Source organism: Balaenoptera acutorostrata, chromosome 2 (genome assembly GCF_949987535.1).
Source record: "Balaenoptera acutorostrata chromosome 2, mBalAcu1.1, whole genome shotgun sequence".
In the NCBI taxonomy this organism is placed as follows: Eukaryota; Metazoa; Chordata; class Mammalia; order Artiodactyla; family Balaenopteridae; genus Balaenoptera; species Balaenoptera acutorostrata.
Window position 1 is genome coordinate 104,816,722 of NC_080065.1, and position 18,243 is coordinate 104,834,964.

The window sequence follows — 18,243 nt, forward strand, 5'->3', positions numbered from 1 at the left end:
AAGACAAAGAGGAAAGTCTAGTGAGAGGCCTCTGGGATTGTTTTCCTCATAATTAAAAAAGGAGAAATAAAATAGGGACTCGCTTGTTCCTGCCTTTGACACTGCCACGTGAGGCCTCTATGTTAGGACCTACTTGTATTCTTTTTGTGCCCCAAAGGGGAAAGTCAAGAGACTCCCAGAGAGAGTGACCAGGAGCCCTCACATCATGGAGCTGAGGAGGTAACCAACTCTGATAGCGCCGACCTTGGGACTTCCTGTTATGTGAGGTAGCGAATTATCCTCGTTGTTGAAGCCACTTTTCATTTATTCAGTGACTTGCACCTAAAGGATCCTCGCTGATACACCTGTTTTAGTGTTATTATCTATGTTTGAAGGAGGTAGGAGAAGGAGTGAGGGGATAGCCCAAGCTCCGCAGATCTACCAGCAAGAGTAGGAGATCCTCTCACGATCTTGGTGGTCACCCCCGTGGAAGTACTAGCAGCTTAAATGCCAGTATTTGGGAAAATAATCTGCTTTTTTCACTTTCTTTTTTCCTGAGACCCGACCTCAGGCTTTCACAATCTCAAGTTTTCTTCTCATTTGTAAGACATCCTTTGTTTCTGGGGATTTTAAAGTCACAGCTTTTTTCCTCACTTCTTGCTCTGGCCCTGAAGTATTTCATTAGCTCCATTCACCACATTAGATGAAGAGTGTCTTTAGCTCCGAATGATTATTAGTGGCTGTTCAAGAACTGACAATAAAAAGTCAACATTTCGGACTTCCCTGGTGGCCCAGTGGTTGAGTCCGCCTGCCAATGCAAGGGACACAGGTTCAATCCCTGGTCCGGGAAGATGCCCCATGTCTCGGAGCAACTAAGCCCATGCTCCATAACTACTGAGCCTGCTCTCTAGAGCCCACGAGCCACAACTCCTGAGCCCATGTGCTGCAATTACTGAGGGCTGTGCACTTAGAACCTGTGCTCCGCAGCAAGAGAAGCCACCACAATGAGAAGCCCGCGCACTGCAACAAAGAGTAGCCCCCGCTCGCCACAACTAGAAAAAGCCTGCACACAGCAACCAAGACCCAAAGCAACCAAAAAAGAAAAAAAAATTTCAACCTTTCACTAGTGACTGGCGTGCAATGGTGTATAATTTTGTGACACCTAACAGGGTTCTATGCTCTGTAGATCACAGGACTGGGAATGGCTGTTACCATGGCTGCAGATTTTTTCAAGGACGGTATTCTTTTGAACAGAAGACCCTGCAAACAAATTCTCAGATTCTGTCTTTTGTTTCCACTCTCATTTGTGGCTCAGGTGAAACTATTTTTTCCATCAGGATAAAACTGTTTAGATGTTTTTTTCCTTCAATAAATACAACCTTAAATAGTATAACCTTTAGAAAATGCTCTCTTTTCATTTTAACTTTAGAGTAGTTATCTAATGAAGGCAAGATATTCCTGAAGGATAGGCAAAACTGGGAAAATTGTGTGTTCCAAACCAAAAAAGAAATCACAGAATGTTAACCGAATCTTAATTTGAACCAAATCTTATTTTGCTAAGTCTTCTTTTTTAGTTCTAAATTGAGTATTAAAGCATAGAGCACAATGACATCAATACATTCTCTTAGCATAATGCTATGTATCCCAAAATGAAGCATGGTATTAAATACGAATTCCTCCACTTGGGGTTTGCATCCCATGTTTTCTCAAAGACTTTCCTCAAACACTCCCTCTCCTGCTTCAACCAATTCTCAGTTCTTGATGGAATATTACCATCAGCGTACAAACAAGCACTAATACTGGTTTTTTTCAAATCAAATCAAATAAAACCTCCCATGACTTTGACCTGAATCATCTTCCCACCACTCTTCCATTCTTCCCCAATTCATTGTACATTTTCTTGACAAATATAGAGTCATGTCAATACGATCTTCTACATCCAGTCCAACCAAGTTTCCACCCCTTCTATTCCAGAAAAAGATCTTGTCAGGGTCACACACACACAAATTTATCCAGTGATCACCGTTCTTTCCTTAACCAGACCTTTCCATTGCTTTCAACATAGCTGCTCACTTTTCTTCACAAATCTCTCATCTCTTAATGTCTAGGACCCCATGTGCTTGTAACTGAGTGCCTGCATTATTCGCTGCTTCATCACAGTCTCCTTCGCTGGTTCCTTTTCTCCTCCTCCACCACTAAGTGTCCTGGGCTCTCTAGGTGACATTTTTTCAAGCCTATGGCTTGAAATAGAACTTGTCTGCTACGACTTCCACATCTGTACCTTAAGATTCAAACATGCCCTAGAACTCCAGAATCATATACCCAACACCCTGCTGGATATTTGTCCACAGGTGTTTTTAAAAAGCATCTTAAAATTAACACAGCCAAAATAGTACTCTTGATTCTCCATAGAACTCAATTACCAAACTCTTTTCTCAGATCAACTGTTTTGAATAAATAACACTATCCAATTTTTTAAGCCAAATTTTCAGGGATTTTTCCATATTTCTCACTGTCCATCAGAATCCTCATTCTCAAACGTACATATATAAATTATCAACATATCATGTACAATTTGCCTTCAAAACATATCATAAATTTATCTTCTTGTTTTCCATTTCTACTGTTTAACCCATCATTGCTCAGATTATTCACAGCACTTTAGCTAGTCTCCCTGCTTCCATTCTTCTCCCTACACAATAGTTTTGTTTGTTTTTCCTTATTAACTTTATAAGTTTTATAAACTTTATGACTTACATGCAATAAAAAAGCACCTATTTTAAGTTTGCAGTTTGATGAGTTTGTCAAATGTATACACCCATATGATCATCAACCCCATCAGGATACAGAATATTTCCATCACCCCCCAAATTTTCCTTGTATCCATTTGCATTTTACCCACCCTCACCTCTGGCCTAGGCAACAACTGATATGTTATCAGTTGTTGCCTAGGCCAGAGATTACTATAGATTAGGTTTACCTCTTCTGTAATAGTATATACATGGGTTCATATGGTATGTGTTCTTTTGTGTCCTAGGTAGCTCAGCACATTTTTTGAGATTCGTCAATGCTGTGTGTCTAGTAGTTTGTTTCTTTTTACTGTTTGGCTATACCACAATTTGTTTAAGAAAATATCAAAGAAAATCTTTGTAATCTTAGAGGATAAAACTACTAAATAGGCTATAATAAAAAATTAACACCATCAGTTCATCATGATGAACTGCCCAAAATTAATGTATTAAATAACTTAGAGCCCAGGGAGATGATGCTAGGAAATCTACCAAATAAACCATCTAGTCTAAAAATCATATAATCATGAGGAAGTATACTTATAAGGCCATTCTTCAATGGGGAAGTACTAAGGTTCAGTAATTAAACATAAGAAGTACATAACTAGTGAGTTTGGGGGAAAAGAGATTGTTTTCTGGGATAATCACACATAGGTGACAAGCTAAAAATGGCATAAAGTCCATTGAAATTGGTTACATAAAATTACAAGGTATCTGAGGCATCTGCATTCGAGACAATATTCTCCTCCAGTTAAGGTATGGAAAATTAGACATAGGGCATTTCCAAGTAATGTAGTCAATACTACTGTACTATTAAGTGGACAGGAAGTCCTGCTTTTAAACTGAAATTGTTCCTATTAGCTTTAATAACTGATGTGAGCACTTTTAAAGTCTGGATAGCCATTAAGGATTCATTTCCACAATATGCCTCCATTTAATGTGAAATCAGATGGAAGGTGTCCCAAACAACTGTTCAGTTTCTTTTTTTTCAGTTATTCATTAATTAATTTTATTTTTTGTTCCACCTGTTGAATGTGCTCTTTAAAAAGACTTTGTATGTTCCATTGTTCAGTGAATTATTCTATAAATTTCAGGTATGTCCTGCTGGTTGATATTTTATTCACATCTTTTATATCCTTAGTAATTTTCTGCAGAAATTTCAACTATAATGTGGATTTGTCTCATTTTGTTTGCAGATTTTTTGCAGTTTTTGCTTCATAGATTTATGAATCTCTGGTACTAGGTTCACAGGGATTCAGAATTGACACTTTTATTTTTATGAAATTCCCCTTCTCATCTTTGTCAATATTCCTGGTTGTGAGGACTTCTCTGTATATTTTCCCATTCTCTTACTGTTGGACTATCTGTAACTCCATATTTAAAATGCACTTCCTCCAGATGATATAAAATTGGATTTAGCTCTTAAATCCAGTGTAATATTCTTTGGCTTTTTTAAAGAAAGTTTAGAGCATTTATAATTAATCTAATGATTTACATGGTTGTTTCTAAGTGTACCATCCAGCTATTTGTTTTCAATTTGTCCCATACGTATACTTTTTTGAGTTTTATGGTTTTATTAACACGAATACAATGTGCACACAAGCTGCCTCTTCATTTTCTTCGCTGTGCAGCCTGGCATTGGGATTGGTACTGACAGCCAGCTAGGCTGCTCTTTCCACAATGGCTCTGTGGTTCTTAGAGGAGACGATGTGAGAAATCACAGCCCAGTAATATATGTTCCAGATCAGCAGCATTTCAAGCTCCTTGACATTGTGGACAGAGACTTTCAGAAGTCACTGGTCAGCAAGTGCTTTGTTTTCTTGTTGTTCCAGTAACCAAAGTTGGACATCAAAATCTGGCCCCTGAATCTCCTGCGCACCCTACTGTCATGCCCCTGGGCTTCTGCCAGTTCTGCTTAATTATGACATATCGGTCTGACTGGTGCTGGATGGATTTGTTGGTTCTCTTTTTGATCTTTGGCTTCATGAGAGGTCTGAGGGTGGCCATGATGCTGAGGAGGACGTGTCCCATATATTTTTTGTTCTCCGTCCCTGCATTCTTTATGACTGTTTAAATATTTTCAATATTCAATTTTTCTTTACCATGGTCTTACTAGTTATAACTTTTACGTTTATGCAGTAGGAGCTCTAGGGTTTGCAATATGCATCTTATCACAGTCTTTCTTCAAGTAATGTTATGCCTCTTGAGTTTTAATGTAAGAAATGTATAACAGTATATTTCTATTATGCCCTCCTCTTATTTATACTTTTTTTTTTTTTTTTTTTTTTTTTTAATGAGGATCTTGAATCAGATGCGTATGTTTTTTGATTGATTGATTGATTGATTGATTTTGGCTGTGTTGGGTCTTCGTTTCTGTGCGAGGGCTTTCTCCAGTTGCGGCAAGCGGGGGCCACTCTTCATCGCGATGCGCGGGCCTCTCACCGCCGCGGCCTCTCTCGCCGCGGAGCACAGGCTCCAGACGCGCAGGCTCAGCAGCTGTGGCTCACGGGCCCAGCCGCTCCGCGGCATGTGGGATCTTCCCAGGCCAGGGCTCGAACCCGTGTCCCCTGCATTAGCAGGCAGACTCTCAACCACTGCGCCACCAGGGAAGCCTTATTTATACTTTTATTGTCAAATAATCTACATCTTCATATGTCATAAACCCAACAAATATATTATTATTTTATAATTTAAACAATAAAATACACTTTAAAGAAATTTTTAAATGAAGGAATTTTTTAAAAATTTACCTACATAGTGACTATTCACAGTATTTTTTATTTCTTAGTAAAACTCTAGTTTACTCTTTCTTCAGCCTGAAGAAATTTACTATAAATTTTCTTCTTGTGCAGATCTTTCGGTGATGAATTCTCCAAGTTTTTCTTTTCCTGAACATATTTTTATTTTAGCTTCATTTCTGAAGAATATTTTTTCTGGATATAGAATTTTAGGTTGACAGACTTTTTTTCAACATTTTAAAGATGTTGTTCCAAAATATTCTGGTTTGCATTGTTTCTGATAAAAAGTCTACAACTTTCTTATGGTTATTCCCCTGCATTTAATCTCTCTTTTCTCTGGCTGCTTTTAAAATTTTCTCTTTAACAATGATTTTATAAAATTTGAATTATGTGCCTTTGCTTTTCTTTTTCTTGATTAGAATTTTTTGAGCTTCTAGGACATGTAGCCTTATAATTTTGAACAAATTTCGAAAGTATTAGCCATTATTTATTCAATTCCTGTAAACCTCCTTCCTGGAACTCTAGTAACACTATTGTTAGAGTTCTTAGTACCATCCCATATTTCACCAAAGGTAAATATATCTGTATGGATAATTTCTATTGTTATGTCCTTAAGCTCACTGATATTTTTTCTGTGGTGTTTAATCTGCACATAACGTATTTTGGGTTCTAGACATTCTATTTTGTTCCTTTTAATATATGGAATTTCTTCCTCACTATGTTCATGTTTACATCAACCCTTGAATGATCTGGACATTTCCCTTTTCCCAGTGCTGAGGCACCTGAATTAAAGTTCAGGGGTCACCTAGGTAAAGTACAGGGGAATTACTGTTATACATTTGTCACAGTGAAAAATGATCTTTCATCATAGGCCTCTCTTCCAGTCAATGGGTTCATGGTCTGAGAATCAGATCACATCTGGAATCTAGGGGGAAAAAATTGTGGGCAGCTTTTTAATGGGCAGCTTCCCTCTGCCTCCTTATCATTTATTTTTATTTATTTTGATTGTACATATTATGCAAAATGCTTGCTTGCTGCATATTCAGATTTCTGTAAGGACTAACATATCCTGTTAACCATTTCTATATCTCACTGTGAGTCAAGCTTCCTCATCTGCCACACAGATCTTGTTGCTCATTGTGATCATTGCACTTACCTTGCTTTTGATTGCTAAGCACTACCATCTCCGCTTTGTTATTTTGAGATGCAATCAAATTAATTGCTATCAGGGTTCCCAGTCCTAAAACAGCATCTTTTACTGTCATTCATAGCCTAGAGAGAACAGCCATCCCTGAGCTCCTAAACAATTTTTGTTCCCCTTTCACCAGTTACTTGCTTAGTACTGTCACCTGGCATGTCCTCTAGGCCTTCGCATGAAATACTGTCAGCTGTTTATCCAGCTTTATGTAATATATCCTACCTACCTCTCTTTCTGAATCTTGGAATCCTTTTTCCATCATCAGCCCTGATAACTCCGACATTCCTACCTAATTTATTTTGTGTCACTATTTTTTTTTTACATGTTTCTAATAGCTATCCTAGGAGAGAATAGCATGATCTCCCACTGTAGATGCCAGAGTGTTAAATTCTATTTCACAGGACTATCTCCCATATTGATAAACTCCCCCATCCCCAACTTTCTTTTTTGTTCTGTTCCCCTTCATTCAGCATCCTCAACATATACAATCCTGTGCATCTACTCTTGTCTCCTCATGGTATATTGGTACATATTAGTCAAATCCTGCAGCAATGGCAGCACATGGTTTTCCTCATTCCTTAGCAAGCCTAATAGTTCTCCATATGGATGTTCTGGGATTTGTGCTGGTACTATCTTAGATCGGGTTTCCTGAAAATGGGGCTTTTTAATGGGAAAGTTAATGGACAATGCTCTTAGGAAGTTCACCTGGAAGAATGTGAGAAAGGCAGAATCTGGCAGAAGGAGAAGCTGAATCACAATGTACAGTTGACCCTCGAACAATGAGAGAGTTGTTGAACAACCCTGCACACAGTTGAAGATCTGAGTATAACCTATAATTGGCCCTCCCTCTATGTGTTTCCTCCTTATACACAGTTCTGCATCCATGGATTCAGCAACTGCAGATCGTATAGTACTGTAGTACAGTAATGACCTATTTCTGGATCTCAGTGCTGGTTACACAGTATGTTTAGTGTAAGAAAATCCACTGAGTTTTAAATTAACAATAGATGGAAATTAATGCAGCATATTGTAATTCAGTGAGTTTTTTTTATGGGTTAGAGGTTTAGAAAACAGTTTTTAAAAATCTTTATTAAAAGATACTTTTCAGGGCTTCCCTGGTGGCGCAGTGGTTGAGATTCTGCCTGCCAATGCAGGGGACACGGATTCGAGCCCTGGTCTGGGAAGATCCCACATGCCGCGGAGCAACTGGGCCCGTGAGCCACAATTACTGACCCTGCGCGTCTGGAGCCTGTGCTCCGCAATAACAGAGGCTGCAAGAGTGAGAGGCCCGCGCACTGCCATGAAGAGTGGCCCCCGCTTGCCACAACTAGAGAAAGCCCTCGCACAGAAACGAAGACCCAACACAGCCATTAAAAAAAAAAAAAAAAAAAAAGATACTTTTCAGAGCCAATTATTTTCAGAAAAAAAAGTTTTCTTAAATGAAAATAAAGATGAAAAGACAAAACTTTAAATACTCTAAAAAATTTCCCCAGAGTTGGATTTTTTCAGTTTATATAATGCAATCTGCTTAAGCTGATCTATTCTAAACAGTCTTTCACCACTGTGACAGTCCAAAGTTAACAACTTTTATTTATATATGTAAGGTCCTTCCAGGGTACATTTGAATCATCAAAGACAGACAAAGATGTGTTTAATTTCATTTAAGTCTATTTGGTTAAATTTTCTCTCTTTGAACATCAGTAGAGCCATGTGTGATATCTAATGGAAAATATTTCAGATTATTTGCTTAAGCAGATGGTCATGTGTGAGTCTATCGTCTATTATTTATATTTTAAAGTCATTTAATTTTAGAACTATATAATTTTGTTCTCTATTTTCTTCCTTCCTTCTTAGGTGTACACCTAATACATAGATGGATTACAAAAGTATAGGAACTAGAATGTTTATAACATCACTGTTTATAATAGGCCAAAACTGCCAACTACACTATTAATGCTTATCAGCACTAGAAGGGATAAATAAACTGTGGTATATGTCCATAATCGTAGTATGTAACAATGAGAATAAAAATCAAAATCCACGTACAACAATATAAATGAAACTCACAGACATATCAATTGAAAGAAGTTCAATTCTTCATGAAATACTCATGAATTCAAAGTTCAATTATTCATGGCTGAATAATATTCTGATGTGTGTGTGTGTGTATCAAAATTTGTTTATCCATTTAGCTGTCAACACTTAGGTTGTTTCCATGTCTTGATTATGAAATAATGCTGCAATGACCATGACACTGCAGATGTCTCTTCAACATAATGATTTTGTTCTCTTTGGATATACACCCAGAAATGGAATTGCTGGATCATATGGCAGTTCTATTTTTAATTACTTGAGGAACCTCCAAACTGTTTTTCATAGTGACTATATTAAAACACTTCCTGATGTGAAATTCCTATACACTAGCAATGAAAGATCAGAAAGAGAAATTAAGGAAACAATCCCATTTACCATTGCGACAAAAAGAATAAAATACCCAGGAATAAATACCTAAGGAGGCAAAAGACCTGTACTCAGAAAACTATAAGATACTGATGAAAGAAATCAAAAATGACACAAACAGAAGGAGAGATATACCATGTTCTTGGATTGGAAGAATCAATATTGTGATAATAACTATACTACTAAAAGCAATCTACAGATTCAATGCAATCCCTATCAAATTACCAGTGGCATTTTTCACAGAATTAGAACAAAAAATTTTACAATTTGTATGGAAACACAAAAGACCCTGAATAGCCAAAGCAATCTTGAAAAAGAAGAAACGGAGCTGGAGGAATCAGGCTCCCTGACTTCAGACTATAGTATAAAGCTACAGTAATCAAGACAGTATGGTACTGGCACAAAAACAGAAATATATATCAGTGGAACAGGATAGAAAGCCCAGAGATAAACCCACGCACCTATGGTCACCTTATCTGTGAAAAAGGAGGCAAGAATATACAATGGAGAAAAGACAATCTCTTCAACAAGTGGTGCTGGGAAAACTGGACAGCTACATGTAAAAGAATGAAATTACAACACTCCCTAACACCATACACACAAAAAAACTCAAAATGGATTAAAGACCTAAATGTAAGGCCGGACACTATAAAACGCTTACAGGAAAACATAGGCAGAACACTCTGACATAAATCACAGATGTTTTCTGACCCACCTCCTACAGTAATGAAAATAAAAATAAAGAAATGGGACCTAATTAAACTTAAAAGCTTTTGCACAGCAAAGGAAACCATAAACAAGACAAAAAGACAACCCTCAGAATGGCAGAAAATATTTGTAAACAAAGCAACTGACAAGGGATTAATCTCCAAAATATACAAACAGCTCATGCAGCTCAAAATCAAAACAACAAACAACCCAATCAAAAAATGGGCAGAAGACTTAAATAGACATTTCTCCAAAGAAGACATACAGATGGCCAACAAACACATGAAAAGATGCTCAACATCACTAATTATTAGAGAAATGCAAATCAAAACCAAAATGACGTATCACCTCACACCAGTCAGAATGGCCATCATCAAAAAATCTACAAACAATTAATGCCAGAGAGGGTGTGGAGAAAAGGGAACTCTCCTACACTGTTGGTGGGAATGTAAATTGATACAGCCACTATGGAGAACAGTATGGAGGTGCCTTAAAAAACTAAAAATAGAACTACCATATGAACCAGCAATCCCTCTCCTGGGCATATACCCAAAGAAAACCATAATTCCAAAAGATACATGCACCCCAATGTTCATTGCAGCACTATTTACAATAGCCAGGACATGGAAGCAACCTAAATGTCCATCAACAGAGGAATGGATAAAGAAGATGTGGTAAATATAGACAATGGAATATTACTCAGCCATAAAAAGGAACAAAACTGTGCCATTTGCAGAGACGTGGATGGACCTAGAGACTGTCATGCAGAGTGGGGTAAGTCGGAAAGAAAAAAACAAATATCATATGTTAACATATATATGTGGAATATAGAAAAATGGGACAGATGAACCTATTTGCAAAGCAGAAATAGAGACACAGATGTAGAGAACAAACGTATGGACACCAAGTGGGGAGAGGGGAGTGGGATGGATTGGGAGATTGGGATTGACATATGTACACTACTATGTATGAAGTAGATGGCTGGTGAGGGCCTACTGTATAGCACAGGGGGGTGGGGGCGGAAAGAAGGTACAATCTGTTTGCAGGACATATATTAAGTTAACCTTAAAAATGCATTCCAGGGCTTCCCTGGTGGCGCAGTGGTTGAGAATCTGCCTGCTAATGCAGGGGACACGGGTTCGAGCCCTGGTCTGGGAAGATCCCACATGCCGCGGAGCGGCTGGGCCCGTGAGCCACAACTACTGAGCCTGCGCGTCTGGAGCCTGTGCCCCGCAACGGGAGGGGCCGTGATAGTGAAAGGCCCGCGCACCGCGATGAAGAGCGGTCTCCGCACCGCGATGAAGAGTGGCCCCCGCTTGCCGCAACTAGAGAAAGCCCTCGCACGAACCGAAGACCCAACACAGCCAAAAATAAATAAATAAATAAAAATGCATTCCAATATACATTAGGTGCAGACAAATACTGTTTGATTCCACTTACACAAGGTACCTAGAATAGTCAACTTCATAGAGTCAGAAAGTACATTGGTAGATACCAGGGGCCGGGAGGTGGGGGGGGGTGGGGGAGGGGGAATGGGGAGTTAGTGTTTAATGGGGACAGAGTTTCAGTTTAGGCAGGTGAAAAATTCAGGAGATGGATGACGGTGAGAGCTGCACAACAATGTGAATGTACTTAGTGCCACTGAACTGTATGGTTAAATAGGGTTAAAATAGTATGTTTTATACTACGTGACTTTACCACAATAAAAAAACATTAAAAAAATTAAAACAAATGTTAGATTTGTTACTTCTCAGTACTGCTGTAAAACCTGCCTAACAAATACTATCGTCTATTTGTTGAATGCAATTGATATTTGCCTAGGAAAGCTGATGTGTCCGAAATAACAATATTATAGCCAGAGTATTCAGTGTTTACCTTTCCCACATATTTTAAGTAAGAAACTTAAGTTCAGGGAAGTGAAACAATTTGAGGGAATAATGGAATTAGTAAAAAGTAAAACAGATCTGTCTCATTTGAAGTGTTAATATTTACTCTATACCATCTCTCCAAAAGAAAAGAAACTGTATGTAGAAGCCATGTGGGGTTTTCTGTTTATATCCCACCACCCAACCAAATAAGTTATTAACATACCATATTCCTATAACAAAGAAACATGTTCCTGCAATTACCCTAATATGGGCATCAGAGCCACTATCTGAGCTAAAATCGATCGGACTTAAGAGGCCAGCATCACTCCTGTAACACGTTAAGTAGCTTCCTGGGGAGTGGAGGTTGAAGAAGTAATGATCCTCTGAGAGGAGGTATTTGGAATACGTTTGTGTCTGAACTTACCCACATTTATATGTGACATTCCAGAGTCACACCATCATAGCTCTTCTCCTTAAATCAGAGAAGTTGTCAAACTATACAGAGAGTCATTGTTGAAGTTACTTTTTAGTGCATATAAAATTACTTAGTGTTTGTCCAGCAAACGAAAAACTAAACAAAGCAAACAAACAAAAAGCAAAAACAACTGAAATAAAAGTTTTTTTTTAAAATGTTTCATTGATAAAAGTCAAGTTCCTGGAAACAAATTTTGGTAAAAATCTATGCCTTCTCCCATGAAATGATTCACAACAAAATAAAACGAGAAGCATTGAAAAAGATAATCAGGAAATAGCAAAAATAAAATACATAAAATGACACAGGAAAATCACAAACCTTTCAACATCGTCTATAGATAAGCAGTTCTTTTTCTCTTCTCAACAAAAATTAAGAAACATTAATACTGCATCACATCAAGTTTAAATTCTAATTTCTGAGGTTAACAGAAATGTTTGCAAATGTTAAGTTATAGCTAATGAACTAACATAAATGAACCAGTATCCTAATAGTTTTCATTTATTAAACCAGGCTGATCAAAATCAGAAAAAGTAAACACAATGAGCTATGTGCTGTAGACATTGCAAATATTAAGCGCATTATTAAAGTTCTCTTTGATAATCTTTTCTAAAATTAATTTCAAAACCTTTTCTCAAGCCAGAGTCTATGCACTAACAGACAAAGCAACCCATGTATGATTTTCTTATTGTTTTGAATTTCTATTCCAGCTTTTCTCTTTCCTCTGGAACTGATAAGAAAAAGTGTAAGTACAAAGAGGTTGAGCAGAGCAAACTAAGCACATGCACATAAAAAACACCCATTAACGTATGTTGACACACAAGTTGCCCATAGGCAGTATCTTTTAATGGTTCTTAATTTTGTTGCTTCCTACGTTGATGGACTTAGAGATTCTCATACTAGGTGAAGTAAGTCAGAAAGAAAAAGACAAATACCATATGATATCACTTATATGTGGAATCTAAAATATGACACAAATGAACCTATCAACAAAACAGAAACAGACCCACAGACATAGAGCAGACTTGTGGTTGCAAAGAGGGAGGAGGGTGGGGAGGGATGGATTGGGAGTTTGGGGTTAGTAGATGTAAACTATTATATATAAAATGGATAAACAACAAGGTTCTACTGTATAGCACAGGGAACTATACTGAATACTGTTCAGGCAACAGAAGTACTAGCTAGATTGGAGACAGGGTATGGGCACGAGAGCAAGCAGAGTCAGAGCACATTTAGGTGTTTGAATTTTGTGCTTAAAATATTTTAAGCAGGATTACTCCAGAGAAATGTTTACATCATGGAAAGATCACTCTGCCCCATAATTGAGAATTGATTGTAGGTGGGCAGGGGTAACAGATAGAAACCTATTGGGAAAAATTGAGACCAGAAGTAATGCAGAGGAAATGTTGAAGAGAGGGTAATTTGGAGATTTTTTTTTAAATTAACTTTTATTGGCATATAGTTGATTTACAATGTTGTGTAGTTTCTGCTGTACAGCAAAGTGAATCAGTTATACATATACATATATCCACTCTTTTTTAGAGTCTTTTCCCATATAGGGCATTACAGAGTATCGAGTAGAGGTCCCTATGCTATACAGTAGGTTCTTAATAGTTACCTATTTTTGGAAATGGAGTCAATAGGTCTTTTTGATTAATAGGATTTACGAGAAGAACGACAGAAATAACCCCCATATTTCTGGCTTGAGAATCTAGGTTACGGTGGGCCATTCATCAAAATAAGGAATAGTGGGAGAAGATCAGCTTTTGGAGGGAACACGATTTCAATTTTGGGCAAACTGCCTACAGTAAGCGAAGTGAAGCTATGGCTGGAGATGCCAAACAGACAGCTATGGTTCTACAACTCTGAAAGTTTGGTTTCAACTCTCAGGCAGAGCAAGAAAAGTCTCTCTGTAACTCAAGCCTAAATCTCCAACGCAGTCCCGTCACTGAAAGCTCGCCCCTACACCAGCCCCTTGCACTCTTAGCCCTTTGTCCACATCTGCCTTTTGACGTTGTACCCCTTAATTCTGGGGCTCACCGAAACCCGGAAAGGCTAGCCTCCAGGGCGCTGAAAGTTAAGAAAGCCCTTGTAATAAGAAAGGTCACTCCTAGGCTTTGAGCCAGAACCTCGCTCCGCCCCCGCGCTGCCTCCAACCAGGGGGGTGCGTGGCCTGGAGGCGGGGCCCTCTTCTCCCGGAGGGTTGGTGCCCCTGTCACCCCGCCCCCTGCTCCCTACAAAGGCGCGTGTACCCGTGACGCTATCCTAGCACCAGGCCAACGGCGAGCTTCTTTGCTTACTGGGCACAAGGAAGTCCGCGGGCATTCGGAATGCAGACTCGAATCAAGATGTAAAAGTGAGCCTTGGGCATGGCCATCAACGGTAAGCCAGTGAGACAACTTAGTAAACTGCGGTCTCTACGCTCCCGGTCGCTTCCGCGAAGGGTGTAGCTACGGCAACTGAGCAGCGCCAAACTTCTTCAAACGAAATCTCACGAGGGAGCCTAGCAAGCTGAGTATCGGCTCCGTCGCCAAGCTCCACCTGGCACAAGTACCCAGATCTTCATGCGGGGTATTTGCTTCAGTCTTGCGTTGTAGTCTTTCCAATAATCCCGTTCTTCTGTTTACAAAAAAAAAAAAAAAAAAAAAAAAAAAAAAACTGCAAAAAGAATAAAAGAAAAAAAAGGTTGTGTGCGTTATTCTTACTTTCAGAAATGTCAATGCAAAATCAACCCAACTGTGCCGTCCATGAGGTGTGCTCAGCCACAGGCCCACAAGAGCGAGAATGAAGGCTTTCTCAGCCATTGCTGGGAAGCTAATACACCACTTCCCAGACTCACAGCTGGGCTCTGGCTAGTCACAGAGTGAGGTGTATGATACACTGCCAAAGAGGGTTGCTTTATTCGTGTACACTGTTCTCTAATGCTCTTAGCTTGTTCTCATGTCCTCATTCTTGTGGGGGGAGCCAGAAGAAGAGACTTAAAGGTACCAGTTAAAGGTGAGTGGTGGCGTCTAGTATCCAGCTGCAAGGAGAACAGTGTCTTCACTAGACCACCTGTGGCATGATTGGGGCGTGGTTCCTGGCTGCAGAGCCCCCGACCTCACTCACTGGCTCTCATAGTAATTCTGTCAGCTGTCACTGAGCTGCAGCTGGTTTGAGATTGCAGCTGTGCAGGGTGATTGAGCACATATAGACCACAGTAGCCAAGTTTAATACGAAAATGGATTCATTTGGGAACCAACACAGGCTTTCCAGGAACTCATACTGCATAAGTCAGAATCAAGCCTTGGACGGAGATAGATTTTTTTTCCCTGGAATCACAAGATGTTCTCTAGGGGACCCTATACTGTAAAGGCAGCTGTAATTTGCATGAACTTAAGACTCATTAATTTATCCCATACACACTACTAAATATAAAATAGATAACCAACAAGGACCTACTGTATAGCACAGAGAACTATACTCAATATTTTCTAATAACTTATAAGGGAAAAGAATCTAAAAAAAATAGATATATGTGTCTGTATAACTGAATCACTTTGCTGTACACCTGAAACTAACACAACATTGTAAATCAACTGTACTTCAATTTAAAAAAAAAGATCCATTGATAGCACCAGGAACGAAACAGACCTGGCTTTTCCTCAAGCTCAGTTTAGTAGGTAGCAATCTAATGGATTTTTTGCTAATTTTTTTTCTCTTTTATCTTGTTTCTTAGCCTTGGATAGATGACCCAGTTTGGACCTAATGCAGCAAGAAAATATCTGCAGGAAAAAAATCGTTTTTAAATGCATCTTTCAGAGTAGGAAAGTTTATGTCCATGTGGCCTTACTGGACCTCTGAAGCACCCACCATCTTGGTGGTGACAGTAGCTACAGCACAGCTGGAGAAAGCTTGGGTTTCTGCAAGAGGAGCGCATGAAAGCACAACTAACCTCTCTACAGAAGATTTTTCCCAGTAGAGTTTAGGTTCACAGACCCTGGCCAACCAGCACAGTATGACTAGTAACCTGACAGGCTTAAACAAGAACTTTTCTCTTTCCTCCATCCCGCAGATAATCCTAAATAAATTGGCTGGCAACTGCAGTACAGGTCTGGATTGTGCTGGAATCTGGGAATGTCATTTTTGCTTATGATAACTGCTGCTAGTGTTTTTCTAGCAGTGAGGCTGCTACTACACTGACCTTCTGTATGCGGTGCTCTTTGTTTTTTGTTTGTTTGTTTTTTCAGCAATAGAAACATCCATGGTTTAATGGATGGGTGATCTTGCACATCTGAAGCAAGGTCCTGGAGCTACATCCCACCATGTGCTGCGGACAGTGGGCAGGATATGTTAGCAGTCTTTGCTCTGCTGTGCTCTTTGGAAAAGTAAGACACAAGAGAGTATTGCAGCTGGGTTAGGCCTACTTTGGAGGTTAGAGGAGTTACGTCCATTTCTAGTATAACAGGGCAAGATATGGTGATAGCACTAAGTGGTGGACAGTGTATTAAAGTTAAGTTTTTAATAAAAGCAGGACCATGTTTTCCATTTTAAACTTATCTCTTGGTACTTGCCTGGCTGTCCAGTGGTTGAGATTCCGCACTTTCACTGCAAGGGGCACGGGATCAATCCCTGGTCAGGGAACTAAGATCCCACATGCAGTGAGATGCAGCCAAAAGTTAAAAAAAACAAAAAACAAAAAAACTTACCTCTTGTGCACTCAGAACCCTATGCAGGAGGTAAGATCTGAACATTCATACATTCAGCCTTTACTTATTAAGGGTGCTATGAGTCAGGCACTCTTCTTGGCCTAAGAACAGAATGGACAAGGTCCCTGCACTTACAGATCTTACATTCTGGAGAAGGGAGAGGATAAACAGCAAAGGAAGAAATGATTTCCTCTCATTGCAAGTGCTAAGGAAAAATTGTATCAATTTATCAAACAGAGTGCATTACGTTCTAGGCAACTTGTTCATGGTTTACAAATATTAACTCATAACACCCTAAAAAGTAAGTGCATAATTATCCTCAGTTTTAGATGGGAAACCTAAAGCGCAAAAAGGTGAAGTAATTTAGCTAGCATGGAGTAAAGAGAGGATTCAAACCCCAGTGGTAGAACTCTGTTGCCTGAAACAAGGTAACAGGATTCAAAAGAGATAGAAAGTTGAGACAGAGGAGGGAAGTACTAATTTAGAGAGGGCATCCAGGAAAGGCTTATGAGCAGATGAATTTTGAGCTGAGACTTGAAAGTTGAGAAGAAACGGTCAAGCAAGGATTGTGACGGAACTCTCCAAGCAGCATGAACAGCACATGCAAAGGCCCTGTGGGGAGAAAACCGTCACACCTCCTGGCACAAGAGGAGGTCACAGAGGGAGGCAGGGACCGGATTGTGTGGAATCTTGGAGGCCACAGTGGAAAGTATGGATTTTATTCTAGTTATAATGCAGAGCGTGTCAGAAGCGGGGGAGTAAAATGATCCGTTGTGCAAAACTACATATTCCCCTCTGTGCACTTATAAGAATGTAAATGCGTAGAGAAAAGCCCAGGAGAACATATCACCTGATTAAGTAGTTAGTTCTGGGCATGATTTGGGACCATGGCAATGATCAAGGGGACTTTGGCTTTTTCTGTTTTTTACCTGAAAAGCTACTTGTGTAATTATACAAATGAATAACTTCTAAAAACAATTTAAGCTCCATAAAATCCCATATGTTGTGTAGCTTAAAACCCTCTCAGTTACAAGCAGCTGCATCACTCTGAATTAAGCACAATATCTGTGGAGCTTGTGAACTCTGCTTCAGACACAAACCTGAATTACAGGATGTATATCTCCCTTAGAGAAACCGCAAGCAGTCGTGTGTATCGTGCAGTGAGCAAAACCTCTTAGGGAGAAGTTGGTAAGACTGAAAAGAGGCACAGTAAGTAAAGCTGATTGTGAGGCTGAGAAAACCCAAATAGGGAGTAAGAACTTGATAAATGAACTTGTTTACAAAATAGAAAGAGACTCACAGACAGAGAAAACAAAACTTATGGTTACCAAGGTGGGTGGGGG

General features: G+C 39.2%; 1 pseudogene; it reads right to left on the minus strand.

Moving 5' to 3' along the window:
• Nucleotides 1-4,333: 4,333 nt before the first annotated feature.
• On the minus strand, nucleotides 4,334-4,775 carry LOC130707157 (60S ribosomal protein L32-like; annotated as a pseudogene).
• Between the last annotated feature and the right edge of the window lie 13,468 nt (nucleotides 4,776-18,243).